A 23,243-nucleotide genomic window follows, 5' to 3' on the forward strand; every position below is an offset into this window, starting at 1 on the left:
CAGTAATGCTGAAATGAAAAGGGTTCGTGTGTACCCTGAAACGCAGGTACGAGTGTGCGTGAGCCTTTTATAAATTTGGGAGGTCCGCTGGGGTAGCCACTGGAATAAAATTAAATGCGTGTTTGCATAATTAATACGCAGTTCTAGAGTGTGTGGTAGAACGTGCGATTGCATTGAATAGCTGCACTTTGTTGTTTCCATTTGTGCCATTACTTCCAATGGCGTGTATGGTAAGACTTGCACTACAGTCAAGATTTACGGTTATGTTAAGGGAGTATGGGTGGTCTGAAACGATTACGTTAAAGTTTTAGCTTATTTTTCTAATTCCTTCATTCCCATCATAGTTGGCCTCATTTCAGTTAATTTTTGGAGGTGGCCATTTGTTTAGGTACTGCCATGCATGTTCAGTTGCTGTAAAACTACGAAAATTGCCATAATGAATGCAATACTTCTAAATTATTTGTCACTACGCCTCGAATGGAGTTTTACTGTACTTTGGGCAGAACTATCATTGATGTTAATGTACTGTACAAGGTAAAAACAAAAATCCATTCCCTGAGAGATTTCCTATTCATTATTTCTTATATTATGAGGATGCGAAGGTTTCTGTTGATAAGAATGTGTATTTACAAGAATTGATTCAGCAGTGCCAAACTATTTTCTAGATTTGTATTGCTGGATACTGATGAGATCTGGTGGGAGGAGACAATTATGACCATTTTCAGATTTTTTTTTAATACAAACAACACTTTTCCACCGAAAAAAAGACAACCTCAGTTCACTGCCTTGGATTTAACAGCCCGTTGAAAACCACTGCCCCTCTAGAGCTCTAAGTAGTAATTCAGTTACATAGTAGTTGGAGGGCTAAGGTGTATTGCAACTAGGGTAGGATGAAAACCGGGATGCTATAACCTTCTGGAGTCACCACCAGCAAGAATAAAAGGTGAATTGTAGTTTGTACTTATATATATATATATATATATATATATATATATATATATATATATATATATATATATGTATGTATATATATAGGTATATATGTATATGTATATGTATATATATATATATATATATATATATATATATATATATATAATAATAATAATAATAATAATAATAATAATATCCGAGTGGATTTTTCTTGTTTGTCTGCCACGGGTGGGGGCTGTGTAGGTAAGGGATCGGAAGGGCAGGGGAGACGTGACACATCCACCCTCCTCCTGCAAACCTGTTCGTGGTGGGGTATGTAGGGGATCGGGAGGGTAGGGGAGACATGGCGGGCGGTGCCGGGTTCCAGCACAGTGTAGCGCACGCCATCAAGTTTATATATAAATATATATATATATATATATATATATATATATATATATATATATATATATAATGTATCTCTTCTTCACTCTCTGTATATATATATATATATATATATATATATATATATATATATATATATATATATATATATATATATAATTTCATTAAAATATTACGCCACAAATATCAGTTAATATTGAATTCACTTTACCTTGGTAATAACGTTAACCAGAGGTTAGGGGAAAAGCACTTATCAGTGATAATTCCATTCGGGTGTAGGTTATTCCTAAGGTAGAGTGAATTCGACATTAAAGGGAATTTGTGTCTTTATTTTTGTGAATGGACAATGACAGATTGTTGAGGACATCAAAATTCAGATGTATTAGCGGGGAAGGAGGAGAGAAAGCATTAATAGGGTTGGATAAATGGGGTGATTGAGGTGTTGGAAAGGCTGGGCCTTGATATGCAATAAGTGCCAGCGTACAAGACGTACGGGCGAATTGTGCATATTGCATTGGGGTCCGGCATGCTGTTGATGAGTTTGTGGAAGTTTTGAAGCAAGGGGGGTTCATCCATGGTTAAGCAGTTGAAGTACGAATACGACACTGACTGAGGTTATCATTCTCTAACCCCTTCCTTTAATATGCTTCTACAGGAGTGTGTATATTGGAACTATTCCTCTGCCTAAGTCAGCAAAGGCACAGTGGGCTTTAGACTCAGCTTGCATATCCATTCATCCTCAATTAGGGCCTTTCAAGGTGGGTACAATACCTATGGATTACTCCACGAGGCCGCATATATATATATATATATATATATATATATATATATATATATATATATATACATATATATATATATATATAGATAGATAGATAGATAGATAGATAGATAGATGTAGATTAGATATATATATATATAGATATATATATTTAGCCAAGGTTTCCTGTGGTCTTAGCTAAACATATTGCCACAAGGCTATTTAGTGGCATATAACTATATATATATATATATATATATATATATATATATATATATATATATATATATATATATATATATATATATATATATATATATACACACATACATACACACACACACACAATAATACATATATTATATATATATATATATATATATATATATATATATATATATATATATATATATATATATATATATATATATATATATATATATATTTAGTGATAAATATCAAAATACCCAAAATTAGTTACAATAAAACAAAACAGCTAAAAATATGAGTAAGGACCAACCGCCGTTGAGTGTGGAGGCAGGGGAAGCACTGAGCAAGCACTGAGCAAGAACCGGAAAAAATGTAAACAGTTCACGAGAGATAAAGACGTGTAGACGTGGCGTGGGTGTTCAGTGAGGGGGCCAGTTTTTTTTTTTTTTTTTAATAAACTATAATTCAGTAATTGTTAAAAGCTGATGATAGGAGGCTCTGCCCAAAACCTTAGAGGCTTTGCCCTGAACTGAACATTTGCATTCATCGGGATGATCCCTGCTGTTAGAAAATTCGGGATTTGAAAGTTTAATGCCTGTTCTATAGCTGCCAGCTCTATAGCTATCGATTCGGACCTTAAGTAACATATGTTTCGATCCTATGCAGGTTCCTCGATTACATTGAGGACAAGCAAATTTATAAATAGCACACGAGGTCATTAATGGGTACAAACGGTCTTTGAAGCTGACAAGGCTACCGATAGTCAGTGAGTTTCTGGGTATAATTGTAATTTTCACGGCAAAGAGATGACCAGATATTATTACACCTGGGAGTTCTGTATAAAAGGTTGTATTATGAATAAAAGGAAGACTGGAATAGAAGGATAATTTAGGAACGTTAAGAGTAGGATGACGTGGAACAAAACATTATTTGAAAATTTGGAGACTTATTTAAAGAATAAGTGGCTAGGAAAGCAGTTGCTGTTAAAGTATTTTTTGCAAAAACGTGATTTGATTGTGAAAAGCTTCCCAACTAGAGGATAAAGCGAAGGCTTGGTGAAGCATAGTTAATATGGCAATGATCTTAAAATTCAAGGAAAAAACATAAAATTTGTACATACTCATATTTTTAGCTGTTTTTGCTTTATTGTAACAAATATCGTGTATTTTAACCCTTTGATTTCGGTTGTAACGTATACGACGCATTTAATAAACTGCCTGAACACTGTTGTGTCGTATACGAGCACCGGTAATTTCCTTTTATGTGAAGGACTGATGATTGAAATACTGGCTTCTTTTTCTTGATATGGTAACAGTCTGGTCAGTTGCCATACAGTGAATTCATATAAATTCACGTGTTTCCTTTAAAATTCATTAGTCTTCATCAAGATGTCACAGGAGGACGGGTCGGGGTACGACATCCTCGAGTTGACTGCCGGCAGATCGAGAAGAGCTCGACGAGGATAACTATTTTATAGATCTTTCTTCTCGACTCATTTTCTGGATATGAAAATGAATCGGATTTAGAAGGAAATGAAATGATAATTATGGTCCTGGTACAAGAGACAGTGATGAAATATCAACTGACAGTGAAAATGACGAAAATCTGCCACCTACAAATGAAAGCCAAGGTGTCAAAAAGAAGGCGGAGACAGCGAAGTGACCCAGGTGATGAGTGGAGAGGCTGCCAGCAATTTCCAGCCCAGAGATTTCATATTTGACAGCAGTGGCAGTGGCATTACGTCGAAATGTAATGTGAATGAAAATTCAAAGGAAGTAGACTATTTTTTGAATTTTTTTGACAACGAATTTATGGGGCTGATTATTGAAGAGACACAAACCGTTATCAGAGATTCCTTGTTGATACGCTTCAGAGATGCAGTGCCAAAGTATTTGCGAAAAAATTTGCTCAGGTTACTGTGGAGGAAATGATACGGTTCCTTTGTGATTATGATCATGTCGCATATAAGTAAACATCGCATCGTAGATTACTGACTACGCTTGAGACATTCGAGACAAAAGGAGTGAGAAGGCTGATGGCAAGGGACAGATTTCTTCAAATTCTACGGGTTCTACATTTCGTTGATAATTCACAGAAACAAGCCCAGAGATAATAAACTAAAAAAATTAAACCTGTGCTCGATAGTGCGTAGAAAATTCCGGGAAAATTTCAACCTTTCCAGGATTTATGCATAGATGAAAGTTTAATGTTTTGGAAGGGAAGGCTAAGTTTCAAGCAATACATTCCAGATAAAAAAGAAGTCGATTTGGAGGAAAATATTTGAACTTTGTGATGCCAAACGGATTATATTGTCGATTTTATAATCTATACTGGAAAAGATACAGAGATATTGGTAGATGAGGATCTAGTATCTGGTTCTGTGGTAAAACATTTATGGCCTCGCATCTCGGAAAACATCACATCCTGTATTTCGATAATTATATTGCAGCCCAAAACTGCTCAAGTATTTGGGCGACAACGAAACAGGAGCATGGAACAGTCCGAAAAAATAGGAAATTTATGCCTAAATTTCCTGATGTGAACAAATCTGAGATTTCGTCTCAAAACTGCAATGGAATATTAGGTTTAAAATGGCAGGATAACAGGACAGTGTATATGTTATCTTCAGTACATGAAAATATAATGGTAGACTGTGAAAAAGGTGTCGACCAGGGGAATTTGTGCAAAAACCTGCATGCGTTGTTGACTATAATAAGAAAATGCGGATTGTGACAAGAACGACATGCTTATTAGTTCTGTGAAGTGTATCCGTAAAACCACGAGATGGTACATAAAACTATTTTTCCGTCTGCTTGATATGATACTAGTAAACTGTCATCACTTGCATGGATTTGTTACTGGCAAGAAAGGGTCATATTTACAGTTTTCTAAGTCAGTCGTTCTGCAGTTGATTGAAAGGTATTCCTCCAGCACCTAGATAAAGATAATAACGCAGCCAAGGCGGCTAACAGAAAGACACTTTCCTGATCCAGTTCCCTTCCAACAGAAAAACAACTGCATGACCTAGACTAAGATGTCGTGTGTGCTCGCATACATCCTGCAGGCCCAAGAAAGGCCAGCAGACATATTTCATGTGTAAAGACTGCAATGTAGACTATGTCGCTCCTTGTTTCAGAGAATACCACACACTTCTGAATTACTAGGGAATTCTGTCGTAAAAAGTTTTGTCAAGATTATTATGTTCAGCTTATTAAATATTCAGATTCATAACCATTTGTTATTCACATTGTTTGATTTCATTCAACTTATGTCATAAAAGCTTCTTCCAATCATATTGAGTCTTATGTGTTTATACATTTTCTGATTTTGTTTTTTTATCTACAGCAAAAGATTTTTGTAAAAATAAATGTTGAAATTCATCCGTATTATAATTCTTCATCAAATTATGGCTTTAGTCTTTGAGAGAGAGAGAGAGAGAGAGAGAGAGAGAGAGAGAGAGAGAGAGAGAGAGAGAGAGAGAGAGAGAGAGAGAGAAATTATTATTTTGTGTTTAATGTTCCTTTTCTGTCCTTTGAAGACTGGATATCATAAAATATAAAATGAGTCGGATGTAATGTAAATCTGATAATCATGGTATTGATGATTTATGATATATGAGAATAATAATAACAATATAATAACCGTTACCATGAGATTAATGAATATAGACAATGTTGTTGTTATTATTATTATTATTATTATTATTATTATTATTATTATTATTATTATTATTATTATTATTATTATTCAGAAGGTGAACCCTATCCATATGAAACAAGCTCACATGGGTAACTAACTTGAAATTCAAGCATCCTAAGAAAATGGTGTTCATTCGAGTGAAATAACAGAAGGTAGTAGGAAATACAGAAAGAGGAGATCAGTTATTAGAAAACAGATGTACTAACAATAAATAAATAAAATGTAAACAAAGTATTAAATACAAGATGTATTACATAAGGGTAGTAATGCATTACATTCACTGGAACTTTTGAAGTTCCGTTTGCAACACATCCTCAGTAAAGAGGCTGTTCCACAGTCGTAAGGCGTGAGGAATAAAGGTCCCCTGAACTGAAAAGTTCGAAGGCGAGGTACATTTACTGCACATTGATGCTGCTGTTCAGCGAATCTGGTTGCTCTCGACAGCAACAGGATCAGGGATCAACTGAGAATGTGAAAGATATGTCAAAATACAACTTATGAAAAAGTGACAAACAAGAGACCATCCGTCTATAGTCCAAGGCATAGCTGCCAAAGAAACCTTCCACCTCGAACCACTCTAAAAGATATAAATCTCTGGCAGAAGCAGACATCTGCCGGAGAACAGTATCCTAGTAAAGGAAGGACAAATTACCTAAAAATGTTGCACTGATTTAATCACTCATATAAGTATATGAGGACTTAAGAACAATACCCAACTTTCATGCGGCATTTGCTGACATTTTCATTAGATGTTTTCAAAATAAGATGTAAGTAAACAGGTACCACTAGAATAGTTGAAGGAAAAGAAAAATATCTGTAGAAAATTATAACAGAATAAAATGATCTACAAAACCCTACAACTTCCCTGAATATTGGTTCAAAAACAATTGAACAAATTCCAAAATGTTAGTGATTAAATATATATATATATATATATATATATATATATATATATATATATATATATATATATATATATACGAGTATATATATATATATATATATATATATATATATATATATATATATATATATATATATATATATATATATATATATATATATATATATATATATATGTATATTATATATATATATTTTATATATATATATATATATATATATATATATATATTATATATATATATATATATATATTTGGTTCATATATGTGGCTAATCATTTTTTTGTAACAGGAATTTATCCAATTTTTTATTTTATAGGGATAGGTGTGAGTATGTGTTTGTATTTTACATACACACAAACATATATATATACACTCATATATATGTAATTAATTGTATATATATTACACACACACACACATATATATATATATATATATATATATATATATATATATATATATATATATATATATATATATAACTGAATCATGAGAATATGGAACGTGATGAATATATAAATAAAGATAATTCCATGAAGGAAAGAGAAGCAACAGAGTATTAAAAGGCTTTTCGACGTATTTGTCCTTTTACTTAGCAGACTCGTTTCTCTTTCCTTCGGGGCATTGCCTTCATATATATATATATATATATGACATTTTTTTTATCACACCGTGATTTATATACGATCATAGTTCAAATATCGCTTATATCAAAATCCACGTTACCCGGAATATCCCCGATGGGGAATTATCACCGAAGGGGAATTTATATGATAAATGGACGGGCACTGCCGAGTCTCGATCCCACGACACACAGACGCGCATCCAGCGAATCCAGTCGACGCTAACCACTGAGAAGTTGATCCAACGATGCAGATCCAGCGAACCCAGTCGACGCCAACCACCGAGCTATCGAGACTTCGGCAGTGCCCATTGATAGCTCCAGTGGTTAGCGTCGACTGATTCGCTGATGCGCGTCTGTGTCGTGGGATCGAGACTCGGCAGTTGTCCATTTATCACTTATAAATTCCCTCGGTGATAATTCCATCGGGGATATTCCTGAGGTAGCGGATTTGATATTAAGCGATATTTGTAGCTTCATGATCGTATATATATATATATATATATATATATATATATATATATATATATATATATATATATATATATATATATAAGTACTCACACATGTATATATAGTCAATTTATATATATATATATATGTATATATATATATATATATATATATATATATATATATATAGATATATATATATATATATATATATATATATATATATATATATATATATATATATATATATATATATATATACATACATACATACATACATATAGTATATATACATACACATACACACACCACACAAATTACACATTTTGATCAGCAATGTGATTTATAATATTGATCCCTAGTGAATGTGGCGAGGTGGCAATTGTGTTTATATGTCACATGCAAGTGTGACAGACGACGCGCGTAGGTGGCATTTCAGATGCACGTGTCCTGTTGACAGAAATGAACTGCTTTGTTTTCAGCCGCTGTACTCCTCCACCTTGTCGAATTTGGTGGCGTGACCGTTGAATATTAGCTTGAAAATGGGCCCCGGGATTATCCCAAGCCCCGGCAGTCTCCAATTCCTTTGTTTCATTGACAAATGCGGATTCTGGAACCTCCCTTTACTTATGGCTAATACGATTTCCATTCAAGGAGGTTGTTTCACTTTCCCCTGACTTTGGACCGCCATCGTCAATCAAACATTGAATTGGAATCTGTCCGAAGGACAAGGGGATAATCCCAGGCCCTATTCCCAAGGTAGTATTCCAGCGTTCAGGGCCACCAAACTCAACACAGGTGGAAGGGGCAAGAGCAGAAAACAACGACCGGTCATTTCCATCAAAAGGATTCCGGCATCTCACGTACCACCCACGTCTCAGCCATGGAAATACGATTGTCACCTTCCAAATGTCCATATTCGCTAGTGTCCAAAATGTATTGTTGTGTCATGTAATCATTGTTGTTGTTGTCATGGATTCATATATATATATATATATATATATATATATATATATATATATATATATATATATATATATATATATATATATATATATATATATATATATATAGATGCAGTAATGTGTGTGTGTTTGTACATATACTGTATGTATGTATGTAGGTGATATTGAGATGCACGTGTGCTTTGACAGAAATGACCTGCTTTGTTTTCAGCTCGCTGTAACCTTCCACTTTGTCGAATTTGGTTGGCGTGACCGTTGGAATAATTGCCGATTTTGGAATATTCCTTTATTACTGGCAGCTTATTTATTTGTGTTGTTACATTAATTGCATAATATCTATATCACGGATCGCTACTATCACAATATTATCATATAAATAAAACAGGTTAATTTTGCAGCAAAACAACAAATACAAACGCTATTACAATGATTGTTTACGATTTCGTGCGTCTGGTAGCATGCTACGGTGACTACCGTCTGAAACCTCCGGATTGTGGTAAGTGTGAGGTCTCATCTCGGCCGTAATCAAAGGGCTAATGAAAATTAAAATAATTAATAATTTCCCATATTTTGCAATCATAGAATCAACTAAAAACGATTATTAAAAAAAATTATCTAAAAATGAAAAATCCTGTAGGGTGGGTCTGCCCAGACCCAACTTGCACCAGATAGGTTAAGAGACTGGCCAGTCTTGGAGGCCTTTGGGCCTCATCCTTGAAGTTCTTGGGCCTCTCCAGGCCTGCTTCCCAGCCTGGCAGGATACCTGCCTTCCTCCGAGGAAGCAGCTCTGGGTCGGACCCTTCCCTTCATGGCTGCCCTCAAGAGACTGGCCAGACTTGGAGGACTTTGGGTCTCATCCTTGAAGTTCTTGGGCCTCTTCAGGCCTGCTTCCCAGCCTGGCAGGATACCTGCCTTCCTCCGAGGAAGCAGCCTCTGGTCAGACCCTTCCCTTCAAGACTGCCCTAAGAGACTGGCCATCCTTGGAGGACTTTGGGCCTCATCCTTGAAGTTCTTGGGCCCTCCAGGCCTGCTTCCCAGCCTGGCAGGATACTGCCTTCCTCCGAGGAAGCAGCCTCTGGGTCGGACCCATCCCTTCAAGGCTGCCCACCATCCCTTCAAGGCTGCCTCAAGAGACTGGCCAGCCTTGGAGGACTTTGGGTCTCATCCTTGAAGTTCTTGGTCCCTCTCCAGGCCCAAGCTTCCCAGCCTGGCAGGATACCTGCCTTCCTCCGAGGAAGCAACCTCTGGGTCAGACCCTTCCCTTCAAGGCTATCCTAAGAGACTGGCCAGCCTAGGAGGACTTTGGGCCTCATCCTGAAGTTCTGGACCTCCTCCAGGCCTGCTTCCCCAGCCTGGCAAGATACCTGCCTTCCTCCGAGGAATCAGCTCTGGGTCGGACCTTCCTTCAAGGCTGCCCTCAAGAGACTGGCCATCCTGGAGGACTTTGGGTCTCATCCTTGAAGTTCTTGGGCCCTCTCCAGGCCCGCTTCCCAGCCTGGCAGGATACCTGCCTTCCTCCAAGGAAGCAGCCTCTGGTCAGACCCTTCCTTCAAGGCTGCCCTAAGAGACTGGCCATCCTGAGGACTTTTGTCCTCATCCTGAAGTTCTTGGGCCTCTCCAGGCCTGCTTCCCAGCCTGGCAGGATACCTGCCTTCCTCCGAGGAAGCAGCCTCTGTCGGACCCCTTCCTTCAAGGCTGCCCTCAAGAGACCTGGCCATCCTTGAGGACTTTGGGTCTCATCCTTGAAGTTCTTGGGTCCCTCTCCAGGCCTGCTTCCCAGCCTGGCAGGATACCTGCCTTCCTCCGAGGAAGCAGCCTCTGGGTCAGACCCTTCCCTTCAAGACTGCCCTCAAGAGACTGGCCATCCTTGAGGACTTTGGCCTCATCCTGAAGTTCTTGGGCTCCTCCAGGCCTGCTTCCCAGCCTGGCAGGATACCTGCCTTCCTCCGAGGAAGCAGCCCTGGGTCAGACCCTTCCCTTCAAGGCTGCCTCAAGAGACTGGCCAGCCTAGGAGGACTTTGGGCCTCATCCTGAAGTTCTTGGGCCCTCTCCAGGCCTGCTTCCCCAGCCTGACAGATACCTGCCTCCTCCGAGGAAGCAGCCTTCTGGTCGGACCCTTCCCTTCAAGGCTGCCCTCAAAAGACTGGCAAGCTTTGTAGGCTTTTGGGGCCAACTCAAAGGGGCTTGGGCCCTTTCCATGGGAAGGGTCAGACCCATAGGCTGCTTCCTTGAGGAAGGAAGGGCCTCTGGTCGGACCCTTCCCTCACCAATACTCTTTGCTTTCTCTACCCTACTTTTCAAAACTGACACTTTCTGTCTCCGAAGGCTTCCAGACGATTTGAAGCATCTCGGAGATTGTTCTTGACACTTTGAAGCTCGGCGCATGCGCGAATGGCATTTCTCTCGTCCTTCCAGGAGCCGGAGGACTGAAGGATTCCAAAATGTCTTCAAGGAAAATCTCGAAGGTTTTAGATCATTTCAACATCGCGATAACCATTACTTGGAGTTCTTTTTCTGGACACATAAACAGCTTCTTTGCTTTAAGGAGTCGTCTTCTATAAACTTATGAGATTCCTCTTACTGACGATATTGATCATCCCTTCGATTCTTCCTTGCTTCTCCGAAAAGTAATTTTGTGAATCCAAAATCTTGAAGTAGTTTCTAACACCTCAGGTTATCTACTTTATTCTTCGTCAGCATTCTTCAGTATACCTCCACGCCGATGTCGTCTCTTTTTTGTTCCTTCTCTTCTTATTTCGAGCGAAGAACTGCTCCAAGCGGTAATTTTGGGCATCCAAAATCCCCTCTCAATCAGCTTAGAAAACACCTCAAGTTCTCTACCTTTTATTTCGTATAAATTCTTTCAGTTCCTCCGTTCCACTGTCTTCCTCTCTTCTTTTGATTATTTCCTTCCTTATTTCGAATGAAGAGCTTGCGTCCGTGAGTGACAATACGACTGTAGAGGTGCCGAATAATCGCAGAAGGCGGGAACCTCGACTTCATATTGCTCCGCGAAGTAGTCCATATTTTCAGCAGTAAACAATTACAGACTGAAGCTATCTGCCATTCTCGTGATGTACTTTTCCCTCTTGAAAATCTCTTTTAGTCGATCTGCTTTGTCATCCAGTTCATTTTAACCATAAACTTCGCCTTCTTTTGCTCACATGCTGTCTCTGAAGGCTTCAAGACGTCTTCCTGGAGGATCCTGAGATGGCCACTGCAGTCCTTGGTGTCAGTGCACCTATTGAGTGATGGCGCTATACGCATGAGCGGAAGAATTCTAAAACGACTGCAGGAAAAAACACGAAGATATTACGGCGCCAGGCGAAAATGATTCTTTCTTTCTTATTGCAGAAGGTATGAAATTTTCTTGAAAGCTTTATTGCCACGAAAACATCAATATTTAAAAAAGAAAGAAATTAAAAATTTAGTGAAAATCATCATCGTATCCTTTTCTCTGTCGTTGAGAAAAATATATATATATATATATATATATATATATATATATATATATATATATATATATATATATATATATATATATATATATTTTATATATATATATATATATATATATATATATATATATTTATATATATATATATATATATATATATATATATATATATATATATATATATATATATATATATTATATATATATATATATATATATATATATATATATATATATATATATTTATATTTATATATATATATATATATATATATATATATATATATATATATATATATATATATATATATATATATATATATATATATATTTATATATATATATGTATATATATATATATATATATATATATATATATATATATGTATATATACATACACATACATATATATATAAATATATACAGTATATATGTATATATATATATATATATTTATTATATATATATATGTATATATATATATATATATATATATATATATATATATATATATGTATATATACATACACATACATATATATATAAATATATACAGTATATATGTATATATATATATATATATATATATATATATATATATATATTTATATATATATATATATATATATATTCATATATGTATATATATTATATACATGTATATATATATATATATATATATATATATATATATATATATATATATATGTATATACATATATATATATATATATATATATATATGTATAGATATATTATATATATGTATATATATATATGTATATATATACATATAGATAGATAGATAGATAGATATCTCCTCCCTGACGACGAGGGAAAAGGATACGATGATGATGATTTTTCATTACATTTACATTTATTTCTTTAAAAAATGCTATTTTGTGGCAATAAAGCTTTCTAGAAAATTTCACCCCGGGGAGGACAAGATCAACTTGGAAATTATTATTATAGATAGATACATATACATAAATATATGTATATATAAGTATATATACATATTTTTATTTTATATATATATATATGTGTGTGTGTGTGTGTGTATACACTGGTTTGTGTGTCTGTGTGCGTTAATTTTTCCCAATAGTTAAAAATAAGGTGGTCTCAAGAATTTCTGTTTCCTGAAATGGTCATCACTAGCGCCCAGTAATCCAGTCAGCTTCAAGAGAAAAGTGACCTTTTTGTTTTATCAAGGCTTCTCCATTGCCATTGATCACCTTATTAAGGGGGAGAGAGAGAGAGAGAGAGAGATGGTTGCCTCCAGCAAGGAATGATTAAGTTTTTTCTGCATAGCAGAGTAAGTTATAAATATATATTTTTTTATGGTACCAGCATCAAATTATAATAGTAGATTTTTTGAAGGATACAGAGAAGTTTAAATCGTTTGTCTTATTTAAAGAAAAATTCTTCTTCGAAAAGAAATAAGTTTTAGAGTCTTCAAGAACACAATTAAAGACGCACGGAAAACTTTTCCAATATTCCTGGAAAACCTGTCTACCATATACTTTGGAGGCTTGTATTTCAAGTCAATGGTCCCTGTATGCTTGTCCTGTATGAATTGGATTCATATTCTAAAAAAAAAAAAAATAATAGTAATAAAAAATACTCATAGTAGCATGAGTCTTAAAATGAAGTAGCAAATCCACTGTTGTATATTTATCTTTAAATATATGTACATATACATAACTGTGGAATTGCTTTCTCCAATAATAATAATAATAATAATAATAATAATAATAATAATAATAATAATAATAATACATAATACTGAGATAATATTAAGCAAACTTTTACTGATGAAGATGCAATTTTTAATAATTTTAGTAGGACATTTTAAACAACTTTAGAGCTGGCCGTGCTGACGACCTTTGCCTTCAGTGGCATTTGTATAAACAAACTGAAGGATGGCCATGGGATCACCACTTGGTCCAATTTTTGCTAACATCTTCATGTGCTCCTGGAGGAGCGCATAATAGAAGAATGTCCCATTAGGTTCCGCCCTCATTTTATCGAAGATATGTTGACGACACGTTCTCCCTATTTCGTCATGAATGTCATGCAGAGTCCTTTCTGGAGTTCGTCATCCGACAACATCCAAACATAAGGTTCGCTATGGAGAAGGAGGCAACAACAAACTCCCCTTCCTTGATCTTATTATTTCCAGAGGTGACTCAGGTTTTACACAGTGTGTATAGAAAAAATACATTTACTGGTTTGGGAATGAATTTTTATAGTTCGTGTTTCTTTTCATTTGAAACTGAACTCTATTTTAACCTCCTCCATAGGGCTTACACCCACTGTCAAACTGGAAGAGTTTCCATGATGAGATATCCTTTTAGTGAAATATTTCAATAATAATTGTTTTCCATCAAGACTTTTTCAGATCCCTAAAATAAACTGCTACTACAGAAAATGACCTGGCAACACCTGAAATCGACTGTGCTGAAACTAAAGATGTATGCAAGTTTCTCTTTCGTGCATGATGATACTTTTAGAGAAAAATGCACAGCCATTATTCAAAAGAGTTTTCCAGCTTTAAACTTGAAAATCATCCCGAAAAAATCCTTTACAATAGGGTCTCTGTTCAGAGTCAAAGACCGGCTCAGTCCTCTGTTTTCGTCCAGCGTTGTTTAAGTAAGTACACTTGCCCGGGATGTGATCACGGGATATACATATGTGGGATGCACGAGGAGGCTGTTGAAGGTCCGCAGAGATTCCACAGGGGCATAAGTCATAGAACAGGTAGCAGGTTATCTAATCCTGAGCAATCAAATATACGAAATCATTCAAAATTATGTAAAACTTATATTGACAGCAAGGATTTTTCCATCCTAGGCCGAGTGCAGAACAGCAACGACTTAACCATCCTAGAATCCATAATTATCAGGAAGACTGTGCCGTCGTTAAATACTCAATCGTCCTCAGTGAAATTGTTTATAGCCTAGTTTGGCAACTGGTTTTCCTCACTCTGTTTGTACTTATTTATGTTAGTCTTGTTCTTTCTTTCATATAGGTAGGTTGTTTTAAGATTTTAGTGAACTCCTTTTACTCATTATTGACTTGTCTTGGAATGAGGTGTTTTGTTTAAATATTTTACTACATAAAGAGCTGTTGCCATTGCATTAATTTTGTTATTGATGTTCGCAAATTATATTATATTTTATAGCCTTGAAAATGCGACTTCTGAATTCGTCGCGAAACGTCGGCATTGAAAATAAACTGTAGATGATGAGGATGCCTATTCCTACTGCTTCTTCTGTGATGTATATATATATATATATATATATATATATATATATATATATATATATATATATATATATATATATATATATATATATATATTATTAGGACTTTATTCAAACTGCATGGTATCTATAGATACCATCCAGTTTGAATGAGGTCCTTTTAGTAATTTAGTTAATGCACAGAACAATTGTGTATGTGATAAAGTTAATATATACGTATGTATACATATATGTGTGTGTTAGTGTGTGTATTAACAGATAGTTAGACACAGAGATAGATGCATAGATAGAAAGATATATATATATATATATATATATATATATATATATATATATATATATATATATATATATATATATATATATATATATATATATATATATATATATATATATATATATACATATATATACATATAAATATATATATATATATATATATATATATATATATATATATATACATATATATATGTATATATATATATATATATATATATATATATATATATATACATATTATGCATATATATAGTAGGGAGTATGGATAGGAAGAACAGTCAGCTCATCATTGATATATTTATTAATAGGTGCGCTTGGGATCACCCATATCCCATCTTTTCTGGCTAAAAGATACAAAAACACTAATTAAAACTGACAACAGAGCTTACAAAATTAAAATGCTTTAAAGATTGAAAATGACAATGACAAACAAGAAATAGATTACCTTCAGTAGTAAAGTCCAGAGGATGAAAACTGAATAAGAGTAAACAAGGTTAGCAAGTAAACAAGAAAGGTGGGGGTTACTATAGTACGACCGTTTTAGGAAGAGACTTTGCCCTCTTAAACTGACCATTAACCTTCTGACTTCAAGCTCTCATTGTTTGCGCCTGTTATCAAGCACGTGTACTATAATAGAAAGTTCTGAATGAAGTTTTGTTGTCCCACTTAAATTTTAGATAAAAAAAAATTCAATATATGAAAATGATATAAAGAAATTTGGAAACCTAGATGTGCTTTCATTTTCAGTTTTGTTTATTTGATGCTGTAATTGAGCAATGTTCTTGAGTTACGTCATCTACTATAGTTTTTTATTACTGTTCCTTTGCTGTTATCGAAGTCATATAATTGGATATAGTTTTAGCTTTTGAATTGTTTTTCAGAGCAGTTGAATTCATTGTATTATAAAACAATATTAACATGTTAGTTATAAAACAGCTCCATATATATAATATTTTAAATATTGTTACATATATATATATATATATATATATATATATATATATATATATATATATATATATATATATATATATATATATATATATATATATATATATATATAGGGTAAATAATATTTAAAGAATGTTTATTATGAGCTATTTTATAGCTGTACAGTGAAAATTCAACCTTGATACAGCAAGAGGTAAAGACGGATTACGGCATGCATGAAAAGAAAGCTCAAATTAAAAGCTCAAAATATATATACTATATATATATATATATATATATATATATATATATATATATATATTACACATTTATACAGTATTAGATTTTTACCTGTGCTTTAAAGCACTGTCATATGATACTCATCACTGCTGTGGCATTTCTGTTATATGTAGATTTTTAAAGATATTTCTGCCACTTTCTGTCGAAAAACAGATCTATATTTCAATTTATTTCAATTTCAGTGTTCAACAGGATATCACACAACAAGGGAAAGCAATAAATTTATTTACAATCGAAGTATGAGGAGACATTACTTATGAAGAATCTCGTCAGAGGATGCTACATCGATAACAAAGAATCTATATATTTATCAATGCAAACATCTCTTGAAGCGTCATCTCTTTTATATCTTCGGCATGTCTCACATCATTAGCCCAGTTGTCAGAAGATATGATTCAATTGCTTCTTTGACCAAAGGAAGCAGGTCTGATTTTTTTAAAATGATTCTTCTTTGCCACGTATGATTTCACCTGCGCCCATATCAGTTCTGTTGCATTATACTGGCAGTGATATGTAGGCAGCCTAACCACTATGTCCATGATCTCTTGCCAGTCTGTCAATCACGTAATCATTTTCTTTACATGAATGTCTTTGCAACTTTACTAATTTTTTATTAGCCAGTCTTTAACTTCATCCTTTTGGCAGACATTGTCGGAGGTTTATTAATTCGAACTGAATGATAAGCGTTATCCAACACTATGATGGCAGATGGCCCTATATTGGGGAAGAAGCTGGGTTTTAAAACCATTTTTCAAACACTGCAGAATTCATCTGAATTTTTAGATTGCGTATCCCTTGTCAGCTGGGTGTTTGATCATTGATAAAAATATTACCCAGAAATGTGGTTATTGCAACCAATATTGTGATTGTGTCTACTTACTCCAATGTTATTGATGTACAATTAGAAGGAATAAATCATAGGTAAAATTTTTATTCTGTCACTCTGTCCCTCTCTCTTTTTCTCTTTCTCTCTCTTTCATTTTTTTTTTTTTTTTGCCCAGCTAGTGGAATAGTAAGCGGAACCATAAAAATGATGAACATTCTTTATGATTAGTTTTCTGACGAATATACAAATAATTTTTAACTATAATACACAACTGTGATGTAGCTGTCTTATGGATTCAAACAGAATTAGAGAAAATGACAAAAAAAAAAAGAAGACTGTCATCCTCAATCAGTGCAGTGCTTATACCTCTGGCAACACTAAAACCCTGATATATAGTACTTATCCTATGTTTATTTATTTGTGTTGTTACATTAATTGCATATCTATATCACGATCGCTACTATCACAATATTATCATATAAATAAAACAGGTTAATTTGCAGCAAAACAACAAATACAAACGCTATTACAATGATTGTTTACGATTTCGTGCGTCTGGTAGCATGCTACGGTGACTACCGTCTGAAAACCTCCGGATTGTTGTAAGCGTGAGGTCTCATCTCGGCCGTAATCAAAGGGTTAATTTTTACTCCAACTTTTCTCTCTATTTTTTGGCGTTTTTTTCCCATTTTTTGAGAATTGGGGTAAGCGCTGATACACTTCTTTTGAAGGACTTTTGAATCGGCTTTAGAGATTTTTTAGTCTGATCCAATGTTTTTAGTCATTCGCTTAGACCCCGGTATTATAAATCAATCTGTGCTGATATAAACAGTCACCAGAGCCTTTCTCCCAGCCTTTCAAGTTGTTGCGCTTAGGGTGGACAGTTCGAATTCTAAAGGAAATGATATCAAAATCATGTTTTTAGAAGATGCTGGAGTGGCTTTGTTTTATATGTATTAGTCTGTAACACCCATTTGCTTTTAAAGGAATCCGTTGATTAAATACATAACCCATAGGTGTTTTAGCAAAATAGCAAAGTGTTTACCGTACGATTGGTCGTTTAAATGCGATTTGAATATGACAGAAGGGGAAGTTTGAAGCTGCTGTTTTATTCCAACTTGGCCATTGAGGCTCCACTAGGCATTATTAATTTGTACCTTTGATTTGAAGCTGCTGGCTGGCATCGAAATGTTGCAACCGATTAAATACTTTTTGTATCTTCTCTATTATTATTATATATATTATAGATATAAATATTATATATCTTAGATATATATTGCAATTGTTTGCCTAGCAAATGATTGTTACAAGTATATATATAAGTATGATATGCATAATATATATGTGTGTGTGTGTGTGAATGTTATATATGAGTGGTTGTGCGTTTGCTTGTGCCTGTTTCAGGAACTTAGAACACCTATCCGTAGTAAAGATTAGTTTTTATACCCTTTTTCAACATCTTTTTTACAGTCGAAACGGATACTTCATACTGAGAATTTAATTTTTTAAAAATTTTTATTTTGTACATCGCTATCCGTATGTGAATGTTAGTTTTGCTGACCTAAGCGACCATTGTCTCTTTAGCAACGGCGATTGTATCCCTCCTTTTAGGTAACGGCGTCTGTATCCCATTCTCCTGCGATATTGTGGTCTTCAGTATCAGTTATTAAGAAATAAAAAAATAAAATAGTAAAAAAGGAATTTCCTTCCTTGCAGAAGGTCCACCCGTTTGAATCGCCATCGGGAAATTAAGAAACATGATAATCAAAGTACTGCTAATTGCACATTATGACAATCCCAGCCATCTTAAATGCAAATTAATTAACTCCCCAATTAGTGTGATTATCATTCTGAAAACCGAAATGAGTGGTCATTAGCTGTAATACCCGGCGACCGGCAATTAGAGTCAGAATAATTTAAGTAACCATTATTAAAATTGTCCAGTTATTACGCTTTTTCTACATATTGGTCCCGATGCCTTTTGAGATTTGCCTTCGATCTGCTAATGATAGCATTCGCCCCGCCAGGTCTCAGGGGTTGGTCGCCATTTTATTGTGCTTGGTGTTAAGGTATATTCATTCTCTCCTCTATATCTCTCAATTCTTCCCTCAAGCAAAAATAATTTTACTGATCGCCATTTTATTATGTTGATGTGTTAAGGTCTTATTATCTACTGTATATCTAATTGCTCTCTCACTTTATCTCAAGCAGAAAATCTTCTGATCGCCATTTTATTATGCTTGATGTGTTAAGTTATTTCACCATTACCTGGAAGATCTCTCTCTCTGATCTTTCTCCTCAAGCAGAATAATTTTCAGCCTGATCGCCATTTTATTATGCTTGATGCGTTAAGGTTTTAATTCATTGATTGCGGAAAGATATAATCTACTAAACGGTCATAATAAAAGTTACTTCTAAAAAGCAGAATAATTTTCCTGATCGCCATTTTATTGTGCTTGAGTTCGAATGTTTTTTTCATTTTCCAGGTCCTTATCACCCTTTATGTAATGGAATAATTTTCTGATCACCATTTTATTATGCTTGATGTGTTAAGAACTACCATTCTTCTCTCTCTCTAGGACGGGAGACTCTCTCTTCATCTCAGCAGAATAATTTTTGATCGCCATTTTATTATGATGATGTGAACGGTAGAGTGAAATTATTTCCCAGCAGTATGTATGGTGCAGAATAATGATCCTCATCCGCCATTTTATTATGCTTGATGTGTTGATGGTCTCTCTCTCCTCAACCACTCTCTCAGTCTTTCTATTAAAGCAGAATAATTTTCCTGATCGCCAATTTATTATGCTTGATGTACAATTATTAGGCATATTTACTATATATCTCTCTTTCTAGTTAATTATCTAGCAGAATATTTTTCCACCGGCCATTTTATTATGCTTGGTGTGTTAATATCTTCATTTTCTCTATCTCTCTTCTCTCTCAAGCAGAATAATTTTCCTGATTATGCCATTTTATTATGCTTGATGTGTTGTCCTCATTTCTCTCTCTCATCTCCCCAAAGCAGAATTTTTTCCTGATCGCCATTTTATTATGCTTGATGTGTTAAGATCTCAACCAGTCCTTCAAAGGGGTGGGATTTGTTACGAAGCTGCGTCTAAAGCAGAACAATTTGCACACTTGATCGCCATTTTAATTATGCTTGATGTGTTAAGATCTTCATTAACCCTCTATCTCTTACCCATTTCTCAGTTTAGTTTCTCTCTCTTTAAAGCAGAATAATTTTTCCTGGTTTTGTCATCCGTTTAGTCTCCGGAGTTTAAGAGAAGAATTTTCCTAGTAACTGGGTTGCTGTGTGGGGGACATGCCGAATCATAATTGGGTACTTACATAGAGTACGAATGGGGTGATGTTATCGCCAAAACTGAGAGATAAACTGAAGGAGGACATAGAAAAAGCAAAGCCAGCGCCCTCTTCTCCACCCGCAAGTGGCAGAGGAGTATCCCTTACCCCAACCCAGCCTCTCAATTGCCGCTACATGAAGGGCACCGCCGCTTGCGCCCCATTTAACCCCGGCGTAAGGAAACCGTCAAGATGAATGCCTTTTGCAGAGGCGAAATTGCCCCTTTGGAATCGTTAGGTAACCGTATCCGATCGCTAGGCGTACTATTAGATTCAATCGGGAAAGGCGGATGAGCCTACAGACTGACAAATCGTATGCTTGGTGGGTATGATTACATTCAGGGCAAGTGGTGGGGGCCTTTCCTGACACTGATCTTTTGTTCGGGTGTCACGGGAAATTGTCTATGGTCTAGGTTCTTGTCGAACTATTATTCTTCTCTCTTTATTCTCTCTCTCTCTCTGGTCTTTGTTTTACCAACCCCGCCCTTCCCGTTTTAATCTTGTTTTTTCTTCTACCTTCTGCGATTTGTGGTTTGCCTGTTAAAACGCAGGAATGTTTCAGATGTAATACACATCGTACTTAAGTGTATTTTTCTTCATAGGAAGTTTGTCGGTAGTGAGCGAAAGCTCACGCTCTGTCTATATGTAGAGACACTACATAATATAATTTTGAATTTTTAAATATATATCTGTTACGACAGGTGCATTAACAGAAGCTTGTATTATATATTATGTTATAGTTATCATTGTTATTCTTGCAGGATGCTGATAAAAATTGTCGATGATATTAATAATTTATTGAAAAATGTTGTTAGAGCATTTACACTTTTTATGAAAGCACGAGTTGTAGACATTTTGTAGGCTGTGAAGTTAAAATATGCATTATTAGGTAACTGAAGTTAACATGACCTTTTCAGTCTTTATCTGTAAAGGATTTATTCTTATTGGTCTCTTCAGATTCAACCATCGCTTCAGATTTCGTATAAGTCCTTTGAATTACTTTCTTTTTTTCCTCTGTGACTTTTTTTGTGAAAATGAGAAAGTGTAGATGTTAAGGTAACCATCTAAAGAAATGTATCTTGTATTTAAACTTGATTATATAACTCTTCTGTTGCATGCTTTTATAATTTAGAGAGAGAGAGAGAGAGAGAGAGAGAGAGAGAGAGAGAGAGAGAGAGAGAGAGAGAGAGAGAGAGAGGCATATGAGTGCGAAAACTAGTTTTTTACTAATATTCAAGTGAACTGTAATTTTTTATTTCGTTCAGCCCATAAAAACTATTCTGCCATCCAATTTTTTTCAAGGCAGGCAAAGTAATTTAACTCTGATGCTTTCATGTTTTTTTTTTTTTTTGCAATAATCCCGTAATTACAGATGGCTAAAAGAATCAGTGACGAGAATTTTGCTTAAATTCATCTCCTAAGAGCAACCTGATGTTAATACTAGACTTGATCGGTGTTTGTTAGTTTTTTTAAAATGGATTTGAAACCCAGCCACCCACCGTGAAGTACAGGCAACGTAAGCAGAGGATGCCAACTGATTAATTAATTTACCTCGGCTGCTTTTGTGCGCTTGTTTTGGCTTAAGAGAGGTGGCGTGTTGTTAGGATGAGTAATCGCCCTCAATTGGAGATGTGATTAAATGCCTTCAGCGTGTTCAGGAGCTTTGGGCATGACTTTAATCTGGGGGATAATAAATGCAAATCTGACGTTTGAATTCAGTGAATTATGCCACCGTTGGATTCGCTTGTCGAGTGCCAGGGAAGAGGAGCTTTGACGCTATTTAATGCCTGTGGACAAATTGGAATGTGCGCCTGTTTCTGCAGGCTAAGAGAAGAGAATTTTCAATTATTCCCCTTGCATGCGAACGAATTACGTTTTAGGTTGG

The sequence above is a fragment of the Macrobrachium rosenbergii genome, chromosome 51 (genome assembly GCF_040412425.1).
Source record: "Macrobrachium rosenbergii isolate ZJJX-2024 chromosome 51, ASM4041242v1, whole genome shotgun sequence".
Lineage (NCBI taxonomy): Eukaryota > Metazoa > Arthropoda > Malacostraca > Decapoda > Palaemonidae > Macrobrachium > Macrobrachium rosenbergii.